Source organism: Cygnus olor, chromosome 8 (assembly GCF_009769625.2).
Source record: "Cygnus olor isolate bCygOlo1 chromosome 8, bCygOlo1.pri.v2, whole genome shotgun sequence".
Classification (NCBI taxonomy): Eukaryota; Metazoa; Chordata; class Aves; order Anseriformes; family Anatidae; genus Cygnus; species Cygnus olor.
Window position 1 is genome coordinate 12846035 of NC_049176.1, and position 16249 is coordinate 12862283.

At 42.3% G+C, this 16249-nt stretch overlaps 1 protein-coding gene and 1 long non-coding RNA gene across 16 annotated transcripts in view; one reads left to right on the forward strand and one right to left on the reverse strand.

Annotated features, from left to right (window-relative positions):
* The window catches only part of RABGAP1L (RAB GTPase activating protein 1 like), a 250803-nt gene extending 237371 nt beyond the window's left edge, over window positions 1-13432 (reverse strand). For 4 of the 15 annotated variants that reach the window (XM_040565577.1, XM_040565578.1, XM_040565589.1 and 1 more), the window contains exon 1: window positions 12977-13118. The gene's annotated coding sequence lies outside the window, so the exon portion shown is untranslated. Of the gene's footprint in view, window positions 1-5156; window positions 5390-11247; window positions 11481-12015; window positions 12135-12432; window positions 12630-12976; window positions 13120-13270 lie in introns of those variants that run through there. The other 11 variants (XM_040565581.1, XM_040565595.1, XM_040565585.1 and 8 more) reach the window with 10 other exon arrangements.
* LOC121073978 lies at window positions 13391-16249 on the forward strand. Its single transcript, XR_005822038.1, has 2 exons — window positions 13391-13532; window positions 13694-16249. It is a non-coding gene; the product is annotated as an uncharacterized LOC121073978 (long non-coding RNA).

A 16249-nucleotide genomic window follows, 5' to 3' on the forward strand; every position in this document is an offset into this window, starting at 1 on the left:
AAGGGATTTAATGTTTTATCCCTTAATAGTAAAAATAACAGTGTCAGTTCAATTTAGCCTACGGGACAACCTCTCTCCATTAAATATACTGAAAGTTTCAGCCAGGTATTTTCTCCACAAGCTATTATTTCCAATTTAAAAAAAAAAAAAAAAAAAAAAAACACACCATGATGTAATGCAAAGCAGACCATATGGAAGAGCAGGCTGATCTAAGGCAGTAGAGATCCTGTGTGCCAATCTTTCCCCGTGCCAAACGAGTGCCTTATGAAGCATCTCTTCCAACAGCGCTGGAACACCCACCAGAGACACCTCGATTCACTGCCTGCCTCCTGAGCTAATAAAGCCCTTGTTCCTCAGAGGAACCTGTGCCAGAGATTACAATTGTGATCTTAAGTCTGCAAAATAAATTTGGGGAATATTAAGTTTCATAGATTCAAGGTGAAATTAGTGTTTTGTTCTTAACTCCAGAAACTACCTTAATACTCTCTGACCACAGGAAATGACATTCCCACTTCTCAGATGCTGTTAAACTGCAGCTGGTCAAACACTACCACCGTAGGCTGGACAAATGATACTTCCCAGCCTATTTTAATTTTATTTTCTTCAGTTATTTTTCTTAGTTTTGTATCTTTCATTCTAGTAGTTGTCACAGCAATCATGAGCTGTAAATGAGTAGCCACTCCAGACTTTTTTTTTTTTTTTTCCAAAAAACATTATTCATTTATGGATTTTCCAAAATAGCAAGGCCTATGAGTTTTGGTTAGACAGCCACCAAAACTTCTACTGCTTTAGCAGCAAGACTGTCCAGTCTCAACAGTGCACCCAAGAACAGATGAGAAAGAAAAACATTTCCTTTATAACATAAAGGAAAACAAAGCTTCTCATTAAAAATAAATACCTTCTACACAAGTAGAGTCCAAGCTAAGATCTTAAATCATCACTTGAAAAATTAAATATTTAGATAGAGCATGGAAAGATGGAGACAGTTCTTTTAAGGGCTGAGACTAACCGAAAGTGAAACCTCCTGAAAGTCGGGTTAACTGCTTCAAACTGGGAAACCTGACTGTAACTACTATATAACGGTGTACACAACAACTAAAAGCCACAGTACGTGGCTTTAACTATTGCCTCCCTTAGTCCTGTGCATGTTGAACTGCAGAGGTGCAAACAGTATTTAGTTTTGATTTGACCAGTAAATTCTTAATACCTCTGCGTGCCAGAAGTCATCTGCTGATATCCCACATTCCCAGGGCAAGTTTTTATAACGATATTCTGCGACGCAGCTCTAGTACTAGTTTGAAAGGCCCTGACAGGTTTTAGAAAAATTAAGAAAATGAAAGTGGTTCCCTCCCAGAAAAACTGACTTCCACTGGTAAGAACAGGGCACTATGTAACCAGATACACCTGGTACTAATAAACTGCTCTGTCCATCTAATCACATTAGAATAATAATAATAATAATAATAAAACCCTTTCCTTCTATTTCTGCTTTTTCCATTTTAAGTCTGAAGGATCAATACAATTTGCTCGTGCCATCAATCAAGATGAGAAGAAAACGGTTTGGTCTCAACATGCAGGTCACTTTATATTTTCCAGAGTACCCAAACTCCTCTAGAAACTGGTAAGAGATGTGCGTATGAAACTTTCTGAAAGACACATACCAAGGAATACCACATATCTTCCTTAACTAAAACAGAGCATTATTTATTTATTAATAACAGTGCACTCTTTGGGAAGATTTTTGTTGTGTGATCTATTTAACTAAACAAATCCATTCCATAACTCAGGGTAGAACTACTGCTTGGAAAGGCAGTATGAAAAACACCAACACCCATAAAAAAAACAACCTCATTCATTCCGTTTATTAACTATTAAGAACATTTTATAATTCTGACCAAAAAAAAAAAAAGTTACTTGATCTAAAGGAAGAATCATTGAAAGCCATACGATCATGTATCTGAAAATACATATAAAAAAGCTGCTTCTGTTGCATTGCCTGAGGTTACCTTCAAATTAATAGTGCATGTGTGTATCATTATATATGATCTTATACAGGCCAAGGGCTCCTATCAGACAGCATCTGCTCCAACACATACAGCCTTGATTTTCAGAAGACGCTATGGATAATGGTCCCTTCTAAAACATTTTTTGCTCCCATACACTGGAACATCAAAGTATTTCCTAACCTCAGGATCTCCTCCACAAACTGCCTGAAAAGGGAATGGGAAACAAAATGAACACGCATACACTTTTTCCAAGAAACAATTTCTCTTCTTTCATCCCAGACATCTATAATGAGCAGAACTTACTTTTCCTCCTAAATGCTTAAAGAAAGCACTGACTTCAATAAATAAATAAAACCCAAATAATTAAAAGCCAGACATAATCTTTTGATTACTATTTTGCATTCTTATTTGTAAGAATTCCTCGAAGCAGCTAAAAAGAACTAACAAGGTGTTATAGAAGACTCATAATAATAAAAAAAAACAAAACTTTGACCAGCAATTATAAAAAAAAAATAAATCTGGGGTGGCCAAAGAAGGGCTGGTTTGTTTGTTTTTGCAGCCTTTTCCTACTGCTTAAATATGGTAAGTAGAATTGCTTTACAGGGTAAATTCTATGTTAAAACACCGTGACAAAGACTTTTCAGATTCTTCTTACGGTGAAACTATCACTGAGCTCAAAGAAAGGCAATTTTTATTTTTTCTTTGTATAAACAAACTTCACTTCTCAGGCAGATCACCACTAATTACCTAAATCTTATGCACCTTGTTTATTCAATTGAATGACTCCCATTAATTACATTGGTGTAAGACTCAGGCTAATCTAGGCCAGTTGATAACATCGGAGATTTACATATCTTTTCTCCAGCATGACTTTAAAATAATACAATATAGTTGCTCATCCCACCACCAAATATAACTGGAAAAATCGTGCAAAAAGCTATGGCAGGATTTTTGTTGATTTTCTTGACATAATCAAGTTGTCTAACCTTACCCAACAACCAACAAAGTCAGTACTTGTCTGTTGAGACAGGCTATCCAGACTAGCTGGACTACAAAGTGCTATATTTCTAATCTGAGAAATTCACCTGCTTGCCTAAATCAAAAAATCTTGAGGAGCCAAAAAGATGCAATTGGATTTTTTTTGGCTGTTGTTTTGTTTGGTTTTTAAAAACCACAGTCTCCATCTCTCAAAGGCTAAGCTAACTTGCCCAAAAAAAAAACCCATGCTGTGCTGTGGGTTTCAGCACAATCCATGCACGGTTGTCATTAAATGTAGATATAAAACTCACTGTCGATATTTACATACTAACTACTTCAATTAAACATTTTTACTTCAGGAAACAAAAGGAGGGCGTTACAGTCAACTAATGTAACATATAAAATTCACAGAAATACTAATGACAGAAGTTCATCTTCTAATAATTATACAAGGATTTGCTTTCCATAACAGCATTTTCAACATGCTACCTTGAGCACCACTACGGGAACGTTCCATTATCAAGTCCCTAAGCTCAGGACAAGCCAGCAAAATGGCAGACATTCAGCTGAGAGACTGCAAGAGTGCAGCAGTGAATGAGGGGGGACCCCGCATAACCTCAAAGCCGGTGTTACAATGGATAAAGCTGACACCACCAGGGAAAAGCTGGAGTGAAGTGCCTAACTGATGCCTCACTATTTTGGTGCTGAAATTTATACTCCAAATTAACATTTGATTTTTTAAGTCCTGCTATACTGCCAAGAACAACAGAGTCAAAATTAGAAAGGAGCCACAGCCATGAACCTCTCAGATGCATCACAGCAACACGCTCTTTTAAAGTTTCGACACAACCAACTCTTACAACTCGTATTCACCTACCCAACGAAAGGACAGTAATTATTCTGATACCCATAAACTCGTTTAGCAGGACGTGCTGTAGGACATATTCATAGGGATCACTCATTTCCTTTCACACTCACAAAAGCCATTAACCCATGGGACAAGCAAACGATTTACAATGCAAGGAATCCAAACCCAAAACACAAAGTGCAACCTAGATGAGCTCCAGCGTTCCGCCACGCATTCAAGTCAAAGTTCAGTCTTCAACAAAGCCAACAAAGTGTCCCAGCCCTGTGAGCAGGGAACAAAAACTCACGTGTTCGCAAGTCCCAGCAAAGCAGATGGTATTCACTGCACTCCTACAGAGTGTAAGAATGGAATGTTACTGCGGCACATCCTGGGGGTTTTGTAGAAAATATACAAGATAACGCAACTACTTTTTCCATGCTCCACAATATCACCTCAGAAAGCATACGGCTACCAGAAGGAACAAGAAGCAGAATCACAGAGGCCGGGGTGGAAACTGGTAGGGTATGCTGGAAGGAGCAGCACCTGTCTTTGTCTTACTACATACCCTTTGTCCTTACCTCTCTGGCTACCACCAGAAGTTAGATACTAATCTACGCTGTCCCTCAGTCTGACCCCTTCTTCATAGGCAGTCTCAATTTCTGATGTCTCAATAAGATGAAAAAAGAATCAAAAAAGGGAAGTTGTAATAGTCAAAGGCAAATATAGAAGCTGTAACCACTACGAGGAACTTCCAACTTCATGTTAGTCTTTTGGGGCTTGACAACCGATTTTCTTGGACATTTTCATCAACTTTCTCCCCTCTCCTAACCATTTTTATACATACCTATAGCAATGAACAGTTCATAATTAACATTCAAAACAACGTGCAATCAGTTACTGAGTTTTCTACGGTGCGCTTACTTTTTTTGACTCAAAAACATTGAACAGTTATTTCCAAAAAAAAAAAAAAAAATCTAGCTAACAGTTGCCAGTTTCTTGAAATTTTGTAAAGCCAAAACAAATTATTAAAGTATTAACAATTAGGATCAAGTATAATAGGGATTAAAAAACATTTTATGGTAAAGCTGTCCATGAGCAAACACAAACTGTGCACACAAACAGAAAGGACTAATATTTCCATAGGCTCATCTTCGTTGCACTGCCCAGTCTGAGCTCTAATTCAAGTTTTACTCCCAGACCTACTGCTGGTATGCACATCAAGCTCTCTTTCAACTTCATTGCTGTTTTGTACTCAGATGCTCACACACATACCGATTCAAGCTGAAAACGTCAACACTTGTAAGCTACAGATAGTTCATTAATACCTTGAAGATACAGGAGGTGACGAACTGCCTAAAAAAGCTGCATCCCCTCCCAGCATCTGCTCCAACTGTGCGAGTGTCCAGGCAGTAACACGCTGAAAGAGGCTGGACAACTTACGTGACTGACAAAGAACCCCAGGGAAAGAAAGGAGGATTAGAGCACTTCTTCAGCCACCGCAACGCTTGGCTCAGCAAGCCCCTGTGTTAGCACAGCCAATGCACAGCACAGACAAAACCAGGCAGCGAGGCCTGGGGACTACCGTTACTTAGGCAGCACTGCCACCAAGAAGTAACTTGTGAGACTTGAGTTCAAAATAACAGGAAATAATGAAAGTACACGCCAGAGGAACAAAATAAAACGTCGGGTTCGCAGAATGGAGGGGAAAGAAACCACATCTCTGTCACAGGCACTTCAAATGGCCCAGCCTAAGGTTCTTGTTTTCCTTTTATTTTTTTCTCCTCCCAAAAGGCCATCCAAAAACTGTCTCCTGTGGAAAAAAAAAATCAATTTGCAGCGTTCAAATATTCTTAATAAAGAGAAATATACCAGTATGTTCCTTAAGTGTAAATAAATGTAAATAAAAACCTGCAAATTATTTTTGCAAGTTTATTTTAAAAGTTTAGCCAGCTATTAAATTTCTACACCCATTTCTAAATTAAAGATATGGATTTGGTTTTGTATATAAACAACCACACAATGACAATGCACCAGCTGAGGCATTCCTTACAGGTTTTAATTATAAAATATGTTAGAAATACAAATATATATACACACATAATGTTCAATACACATTTGTGTATTGTGTATACAAATCTGTAGACAACACCTAATTTTTTTGTAACCAATCGTTTCAGTAAAAATACCGTATTTTACATACTCAACAGAAATGCACAATAAAACCATCTTAATTATCATGTTGAAATAAAAAACAGGATCCTAGACCTCTGTGAAGCACAGTAATCAAGTCAAAATATCTAATTTACATTACTTTGAATTATTTCCCCCCTGAGAAATTTTAGAAAATCCAGCCTGCTGTAGAAGTTACCAAAATATTCAGAAATACCTGGAGACATGCTACCATTACCCCGCTGTAAGGCCGCAATGCTAAATGAATAATGGTACTGAACAGAAAAGCAACTCAATTCAGCACAACGTCTTTTAAATAAAATATGTGAGTTGTTTATATTTATTGGTTTCTATCTTAACAAGAAATATTTATAATACAAGGTGCTATGTCCCTAAATAAAAATGAATATTATTAAAATTAACTAAACAGTAGTTCGTACTAAAAGTCAATCTTTAGAGTAGGATTCTCAGACAAAGCCCTCGCTGATTTTTCCTTCCAAAAGGAAAATGAGAGCATTAGCTTACCAAACGCATGGACAGCCACAGCAGATCACTGCCCAGCACGCAATTCCCACCAAGGTGCGCGTCTTAGGGTGTGCATGACTGACGCGGGCTAACCAGAACCATCAGCTGTGCTCTAATGAACAGTGCCACCGCTGAACTCAGCTCCGCACCCTGAAAGCACGGAGGTTTAAGAAGGGCTAGTCACTGCCAAAAGTGTACCTTCGGGACTCGGCCATGACTACTCGGTAACTCCTCTGGCAGCTCACACAGTTACATCCTGCAGTAGGAAACCTGCCGTATAGAAGCTTTGCAAAGGAAAGACTATAAAGAGATAATGTAGCAAGTATTCTCACAACTGTATTTACCTGCAAGAAAAAGAGAACATCAGGGATTGGTCATAAATAAGCTCCTCAAAACTGGTTCTTTACATTAAAGGGATTACCACCACGTGAGCTTTACAGCAAGTACCAAGAAAGGGCTTTGCTGTCCATTGCCTCCACATCTGCTCTATTCCTCACCCAGGTCACCACCTCACTACACCTCGCTCCTCAGCCCAACAGCAACGAGGAAATCTTGCTCAGCCACTTAGCAAACAGCCTTCGGGATCTGTTCTTAGATTCAGACACTGACTGAAATTCTATTGTGAGAATTTGCTGGTTCTTAAAAAACACCTCTTTTTTCTTCTGCCCCTTGGCCTCTTCTTTCCTACTCAGGAATCACGTGAGAGACACTGAAAAGAAGCTGAACCATTAAGTCACAGAGTTATCAACCACCACGAGGAACAGGCTTCACTGTATAAGAGTTTGCCAGCATCCGAATGTAAAACAAACGATCACGTTTGAAAGGCAAACGTCCAGGCTGCAATTTTACCATTAACTATAGGGTTTATTGAGCACGGTTTTGCATGGAAACTTACCTCCTCTCAAATACATTACACCAGAAATCAATTCTGAATTCCCAGCCATGCTACAAATCGTATTTCGAGACTGAATGAATGCCAGAGATCTACTCAGACCCCCAAAGCTACGCTATGATTGACATACCTAGCCTATAACAGTACCAAGATAAACCTGCGGTTAAGTCAACATCGACACAAACCAAAACACTTACACCCATTCAGAAGTCAGAGGCAATGTCAAGCATGCACAGAGAGTTTAAAACATGCAAGAACTTTCTTTTCAAACTGTCTGCACAGACTACAGCTCACCGACTTCCAGAACAACTTTATTTGTCCTTGAATAGCTAAGACATAAACACAAGAACAACATGTGAGGGGTTGAATAAATGCATGAAACAAATTATCCCCTCCACACAGTTAACACGGTACAATTTCAAAGTTTTATTCCAGTGATTTCTAAAATAGATTTATGCAGTGACAAAGAGACATAAAATGAGCTCCAATTGAAAGTACTTGTGTACGGATTGCATTGAGTATTAATTCAACCAGCTTGCTGCTAAGTATAAACAACTTTTTATTTACAATGCACAAAAGGGAAGGGCACACACTGAAGCTGTAAATTTATACCTGGAATTAATTATTTTTAGTTGTGGCAAAAATGAAGGTGTGGTTCATTTTTTCAAATTGCTTTGCCTCCTTGGCACCAGAATACACGCTGCCCTCTACTTTTCAGACAGGACATGGAAAAGGTTGACACGCTTGGTGCCTGTTTTGCCCCAGTTTTCGCTTGTAGGGCCTGCACTGAAGCCTCCCACACCCCTGCGCCTGGTAGCACAGTCTGCTGGAATAAAGAATGACCTCCAAAAGAAGAAGATGGAGTTTGGAAGCACTTGAGGAAGACGGAAGCACCCAACTCTGTATGCTTCCAGGTGGGATGCAACTAGGAGCCCAGAAGGAGCCGGCCAATGTCACAGAGACCACACTCTACAAGTTGGCTGTAAGCCCGGGGAAGGTTCCGTACGACTGGAAGAAAAGCAAACATCACATCCAAATTCAAGAGGGGTGGAGGAGGAGGACATGGGTAGCTACAGACCAGCCTAAGTCCATGAGAGGACGATGGAGCAAACCCTCCCAGAAGCCATCCCCACGCCCCAGATGGACAAGAAGGTGACTGGGAACAGCTAGCGTGGATTTACTAAGGACAGCTGATCAACACAACAGCTTGCTGCAAGATGGCCAGCTTAGGGGACAACGGAAGAGCACTGGACACAGAAGGCAATCGACACCGTCTCTCATGGTATCCTCAGAGCCAGGTTGGCGAGGCAGGCACTGGGTAAACAAGCAATACGGTTTTCAGGAAATGGAAAGGACATGGACATGCTCCTTTCAGAAAGACACGGACAAGCTAGAGAAATGTGCTGGCAGGAACCTCATGAAGTTCAGAGACAAGTGCAAAGTCCTGGATCCAAGACAGAATAAGCCCATGTAACAACACAGGCTGGACACTAACCAGATAAAAAGCAGCTTTGGAAGAAAAGAACCTGGAGGTTCCCCGTAGGAAAAAAACCTGCAAGGAGCCAGCAGCGTGGACTCGCAGCGCAGAAGGCCGAGCCCAGCAGCCCGCAGGTCCAAGGAGAGCTCCGTCCCCTGAAGAGGGCTTGTGAGACTGCGCTGGAGCACTGCATCCAGTGCTGGGCCCCCCAGCACAAGACAGACACTGACACACTGGAGCAAGTCCTGTGGATGCCACCAAGCTGGCCAGAGGGCAGGGGCACATGCCATATAACGAGAGGCTGGGGTTGCTGAGTTTGCACAGCCTGGAAAAGAAGTTCAGAAGAATCTTTATTGCTGACAACTATCTAATGGAAGGGTACAGAAAATACAGAGCCAGACTCTTCTGGATGGAGCACAGCGACAGGACACAAGGCAACAAACGCAAGCTGGAAATTAATTCCGTTTAGTTTATAGGGGGAAAAAAATCCCCGTGAGGACAGTCAAACATGGAGACAGGTTATCCAGAAAGGCAGTAAGGGCCAGAGCAACCTTATCTACATTGGTTTTGCTTAAATTTAAGCAGGCAGCTGGATTAGATGACCTCCAGAAGCCCCCTTCTGACCTAAACGATACTATTTCATGAATTTACCATTCCATCAACCTGTTGTTTTATTTGATAAACTTCCATTCAGCAATTCTTGAAACAAGCTGATTACTTCCTAGTGACGTATTTAAGAATTTCAGCTGTCCTGTACATATAGGAAGCATGCATCTGATGTAGCACGCACGAATGTAAACATTCCTCGGCCACTTGCCCTTAGAACTTTTTTCCATTTTACCACTGTGCTTACCCCATAACTCACACAGAAACCTGTTTCCAGTGCCAGAATAATTTTGCACTTTTAAGCTCATTTGACCTAGAAAGAAAACACACCTTCTTCGGTACTCTGATTCAAGCCTCAGGGATGACAAGACCAGGAAAGCAGAGGGCTGTGACCCATCTCGCTTTGTGGCAGCACCTTTAATTTTTCTTCGGTCTGCTTAAAAACATCAGGAAGACCTCTGTCCCTGCTGCTCTTTCCAAAGAACAGGAAACCCCTCCGCAAAGCAAAAATATAACTGAGGTGTTCCACAATGGCCTTACTCATCTTTCAGAGTAATCTATTTAACTAAGCAGGTTTTAGAAACTGATTTATTTAGGTATCGCTTATAAGCAGTCACACACACACACACTCTCCAAACAAACTGCTTTCTCAGCTTCACAAAGCGCCCTCCTGAAACACTTCTGAGATCAAAATTAAGTAAACACCTTAAAATCCATGGAGGTATTTTTTAATACTTTGTAACACAAGTTTTGTTTCTTTTTAAAGTTAAGAACACATGAAAAGGTGAAATAAATCAATTTCAATCTCTTTTCAAAAAGGTCAAGCTTCACCTCTGAACCAGGATTCTATCAAAGCAAAGAGAATCCCTTAAGTGATCCAGGTTACAATAATGGCTCCTTTAACAGCTGCACCATTATAACAAAGTAAGATTGAGGCTGGAACAAGCTGTCAAAAATATTTAAAAAATAAAATAAATTTTAGTTTATGAAAATATACTTTAAAACATCTTAGTCTTCTTTAAAAGAACACTTCTACAAAGCTTAATGTTAATATTTGAAATGTACGGTTCAATTTTCACTTAGGTCAAAATTAAAATTCATGGGGAGAAAAAGCAATTACAGGAAAGATTGGTATAGCCAGTAGCCAGAAGGGAAAAAAAGGTTCACTGTTGCAATTTGACACATTTTTGCATCCACTTGTATCAGAGTGCTGCTACACCAAAATTAAGAGCGCTGATATGGTGTATCAGTCCATTGGGTACATAAAATGGATATAATCTAATCACAAATTAATTCAAACTGGAAGTCAGAAGGTTTGCAATTACTGAAGTCAGTCAAGTTTGAAATAACCTTCTGGTTATAACAGAAATAATAAAAATATATGGCTGATTATTTTTAAATTTGAGCTGACTAACCATACAAACACCCCTGTCTAACAATGCCCAGATCGTTCTTCACAATTAATGAATCAATGGCAGGTTTAGTGAGAAGAAAGGGTATGCAAAGGAGAGAGCAAGCTGCTACTAGGGACAAGAAGAATTAAAATACAGAAACAGAGGTGGCTCTGCTGCTGAGGAAAAAAAAAAAAAAAGACAAATGACACCAGGGTTTCACAACTAAGGCATGCCAGCACATGGGAGCTCCTACACCCTTAGTATCATCTGCTACCTTCAACACAAGCACCATATACCAAACATACACTCAGGGTAGCTTCTGTTAGCAGCAGTGCCTTCTTAGATTAACTTACCAGCCATAAAAGCATGACCCAGATACCCATCACAGGCTGCGACTGTAGCAGGACCACAGCTGTTCCTTCCTCCCTACCAAAACACACTTCTTCCTCCTTCAGCTTGAGACATCGTCCATAAGACCAGGCAAGTGAACTAGTTCAGGAAGTTGTTCTAACCAAAAAGTAACTTGGGAAGGGAAAAAAAAGAAATTAAGAAGTACTACTTTTTGCCGAGATTAGTTCTCTTGACTAACTCACTTCCTGGTTGCGTGAGTCCCATTGGTGACACAGGGAAGGAGTAGCCACAACTCCGATTGTCTTCACTTGCCCTGGAGAACACACCAGCAACTTGGTTTCCCCCAAAAGCCACATTATGGCCTGGATGTTCTTGAAATTCTATTACTAACATCACCAAATCTTAATCACTGTTCAAAGGACTGAACGCTATTTTTAACCAAGCAATACTGCACTTCGCTGTAACTATCTTAAAGAGAACGTTGCAGAGTACTGCAAAAAAACACATTCTGATTTAGCTTCAGTTCCTACAGCAGCGAGTCAGTTTGTGCTTCCTGCGTGTAACTGCAGCAGTAGTCCCTTCAAGCTTAGGCTGCCAACTAACCTCGTAAGTAGCACCATCAATACCACATAGCCCACATAAACAAACAGCATTGCCTACAGTGCTACCTAGACACATGCAGAGCTTGCAGAATCGACCCCATGCCCCCCATAAATCTTCAGAAGACACGGCACATAATGACTTATGGCAGTCACTCGGGATCTTCAGCTGCACCAGGGAGGCTCAGTCAAACGAAGCTGCGCTACCTGCCCGAGCGTACAGGGAGACGGCGTCACCGAGAAGTCTCTTTGGAGACAGAAAAGACAGCTGCCCTTCTGCAGAGTTCTATCTGAAAAGTCACCAACAAGATCGTGAGAGTAGGGCCTGACCAAGAAAAAGATAAGCAATGCTTACCTAAGCAGGCTATTTCTTATTTCTTGCCGAACCCATTACTGTCTTCAAAAAACATAACACTGACATTTTACATCTCTTTTTCCACCCTCTCACAGAAAAGAACGGATGCACGCTTGCACGCAGGTACGAGATGCAGTAAGTTATTTACTCAAGGCAATCAAAACCAAGCAGTCTTAACAGAGCTCGCAGGGTGACAGCAGGACCAAAGTACACGCCACACTTCACAAACTTACGAACAGGCAGAGCTGCCGAGTCCAGCTCATTCAGAGCGCCATACCCACTTCAGATGCTCTCAGCTGCTTTTCAAGTACTTTATCTAAAGACAGGGATTTTTGTACCGAGCCACGACTAGGGAGGGCCTAACTGTGGAAGGGGGCCGGTGAGAAGTAGAAGAAGGAGGAAGAAAAAAACCACAGAAAGGTGGGTGAACCCGAGCGACGCAGACGACGCGGATTTAGGCCAGCAGCTCGCTGGCTCCAGGGAAGTGACTTCACTTTTCCAACGCGGGAGCAGGAAGGGAGAGGAGCGCTCCCGTGCCCCGGCACCAAACCAACTTTCTCTCCCGGCGCCCCGCTGCCCCCCTCCAGCCTCCTCCTTCCCCCGCGGCCGCGAGGGGCCGGGGCAGCGGCCGGCGGCTCGGGGGCAGCCCCGCCGGGCCGGGAGGGGCAGCGCCGAGCCGCGGGACGGCCGCCCGCCCCCCGCCGGTTCTCCTCGGGGAGCCCTCCTCAGGGAGCCGCCCCCGCCCCGAGCCCCGCGGCGGCGTCGCCCCCCGCTTACCGCCCTGCGGCCCGTCCCAGCCCGCCTCCGCCGCCGCCTCTCGTCGCAGGGCAGCGGCAGGCCGGGCCGGCGGGGCTCGGCGGGGCTCGGCGGGGCTCAGCGGGCCGCGCGGCCGCCTCAGGGCCGAGCCAGCGCCGTCCACGTTCCGGCAGCGGCGCTTCCTTCCCCTCCCCTCCCCGCTCTCCCCTCCCCTTCCCTCCCGTCCCCTCCCCGCAGCCGAGCCGTTACCCGCCGCCGCCGCCCCCTCGGCGCCTCAGCGGGCCGGGTGCCCCCTGAGGGCAGCGCGTCCCTCACCTCAGCCGACGGCGGGAGGAACAGCATTTTGGACGCGGATCGTCTGATTGGGAAAACGTCGCCCTTCGGCCCTCGGGAAATGCTCGCAGAGAGGCTGCCTGCTGAGCGCGTACAAATTCTGGTGACTGCAGCTACGGAATGACAGCGACCCGACAGATCGTGCTGCGTAGGATAAGCAAACTTTTCTGATGGCGGATCCCAGCTGTAGATTGTTTATCAGCAGTGTTTTTGTAGGGCTAAATAAATATTTAATATTTAAACGGTAAATAGATGTGTATGTTTAAGTAAATATCTGCATTGTTTATGTGTAAATAATGAAAGGTTGTCCCGTTGCTTTCTTTTCTTTTGCCTTTTGTGTGAAACAAATTGCATTTAAATTAACCCCACAGTTTATGCAGCTCACCTGCACTCTTTCCATGTCAGACAGGGATCCTTGGAGCCTTGAGGAACATCAGGCCCCAGCACTAAATAACCGTGTCAGTGCCACCGACAGCGGGCCCTGCCCCGACCTGGGACAGACAGACTGCCCTGCAGGCGCCGGGTGTATGCGGATGTCTTGTCGCTGGACAGCCAGGACGGACGGACGGACAGCTGGACAGCAGGGCAGCGGGCAGCTCGTGTCCCAGCACGCACAGGCTGGCTGCAGCGCGTCCCACTTCTGCTGCCAGGAACGGGGAGAAAGGCCGAAGCACAAACACTTGCAGCAGCAGTAACACTGAAGTGCGATTTTTAAATCTCTTTTTAAATCACTTTAAGAGTGCAGCTACTTAAAGTTGATATATCCAAGCATTTAACTCTCATTAACGTTCATTCAGATGCTGTAAGAAAAGCAGACAAATTTTGAATATGCAAAAAGGCCCAGAGCTGGCTTATTTGTTACACAGCCGTTTTGCATTGCGGTGCTGCAGCAAACTGGTCTCAGGGCTGGCAAAGCAAGCAGACGGGTGAGCATTCCCATAGAACTATTTGGCCTGCTGTATGCAGGACTATTTTATTTGGTCGGTCGTGTGCATTGTCAGTGTTTCTCTGTTGGTGTTACTATTATGCACTATTAGAGCTATCTGTCCTAGTTGTCTGCAGCTGGTGTAAAATAATCTTCAGATTGTTTTTATCGCACCACAGGCTTCAGATAAACCACAACAGTGTGCAGAATTAAGAAAGATTAAGGGGGAAGAATATTAGAGGAGGGGAACAAAATGAAAAAATTTAACTGTCATTATCCTCAGATGCGACACACTTCTGTGAGAATATGGGTAAAAAACATGAAGAACTGAAAGCCATGTTTATAATATTAATAAGCGTTAAAAAATCAACAAGAACATGTCAAAAATAAATCATGGGATCTTGGCTTCAGCGAGGATTCCCATGCTATATCATCTACCTTTCTCATAAGAAGGCTAGAGGAATGTGGGCTATGTGAAACTTACATGAAATGGTTACAAAATGGCACTCAGAAGTAACTCCAAGTGATTCACATTCAAAACCAGAAGTTTGTAGCAAGTGAGATTTCCAAATATTTATGTCCTGAATCCCAAAGTGCCTAATTTTACTTGGTGCAATATGACAGAGAATATTTTTATTATCTTTGTGAAGGATATCCTGTTCAGGTGAGAGCTGCAAGCATTTTGGAAGACAGAACTGAACAAATCATGACAAGTTGAAACAAAGTTCTAAAGTAAATAGGATGTAATTCCATGAAGCAAGAAACTTAAGTAAAGCTGGGAATAACTGACTGCAAAACTGTAAGCTGGAGACAAACTGGCTAAGCAGTTACTTTACAAAAAGAAGTCTTGGTTCAGAGCAGTTCACAAAAGAAAATGAGTCAACAGTGATTCAGTGTTGTAAAAAAAATGTGACGACTTTACTGGAATGTAGAAAAAGACTGTCAAGCACAAGAAAAGTGAAGTAATGTTTCCACTCCACTGAGCTCAAAAAGGCTTTTGGTGAAGAAAACTTCTCTGTTTTGGGCACCTCCTTCAATCAGGGAGAGTTCTGCGGAGAATGTGATAAGCTACCAGAAGTCTGGAAAACCCAAGCGTGACTGAAAGAAGTTCAGATAGATACCTGAAAAGCCAGCAAAGACATATGAAATGTACAGCCTGGGCAATCTGAGAATTTGAAATGAAGAAAGCAGTTTGTTTATGAGAAAAGTGAATACACACACCAGCCCAACTGTTTAGTAATGGAAATAACTTTTTGCTGCATAATAAACTCTCAAGCTAAAGCACTGATTATCACGAGCCTTTCTTTCTTAGTGTACTCAAATCCTCATACCTGTAATGTCCTGGGAGGTGCGAGAAATATCCTGAAGACATAGAGCAGCCACATGCTGAGAAGAAAATCCTTTATTTTAAAATCCACTGAAGTAAAAAAAAAAAAAAAAAAATCAATGCCAGGCCTCTCCCGTATTATCCACTATGGGGAGCTGAAGGCTAATATTGCTGGACAGATGGCAATTAAGAATCCAGTTGCATTCTAAATTGGAGCTATAAAGTCCATGTGTATTAATTTTCACAACCTGAATGCTGCAAAGCTCACATGTAAGTATTTGTTTTGACAGGAATGCCATTTAACCTTCTCTGAAGGATAATGGAAAACCAAAGCCAAGGTCATCCAGCATTTGCCCAGAAGGGGCATTGCCAGCACCCACTCCTTCTGCCACTGCTAGAGACTTGTCTGAATCAGAAACCAGGGCACTGTGAGGGACTGCCTGAAATGTCTGAAAATAGGCTCGAGGAAGGATTCCTATTCAGGAGGTAATCTACCTTATCCACATAAATAATTGGAGGAAATTACATAGTTTGGAACAAAACCAACAATTCTGGGGGCAGGTATGCTGGAAAAATATATTCTATTTTCAGATATACCTGTGTGTAACTTGTATGGACAGAATGGTTCCAGAAACTTTTTGTCTCTGTATGTATTTTTGTATATTGTTTTAAACCAGAATTGCAAAAATAAAAATAAAACTTTAAAGAG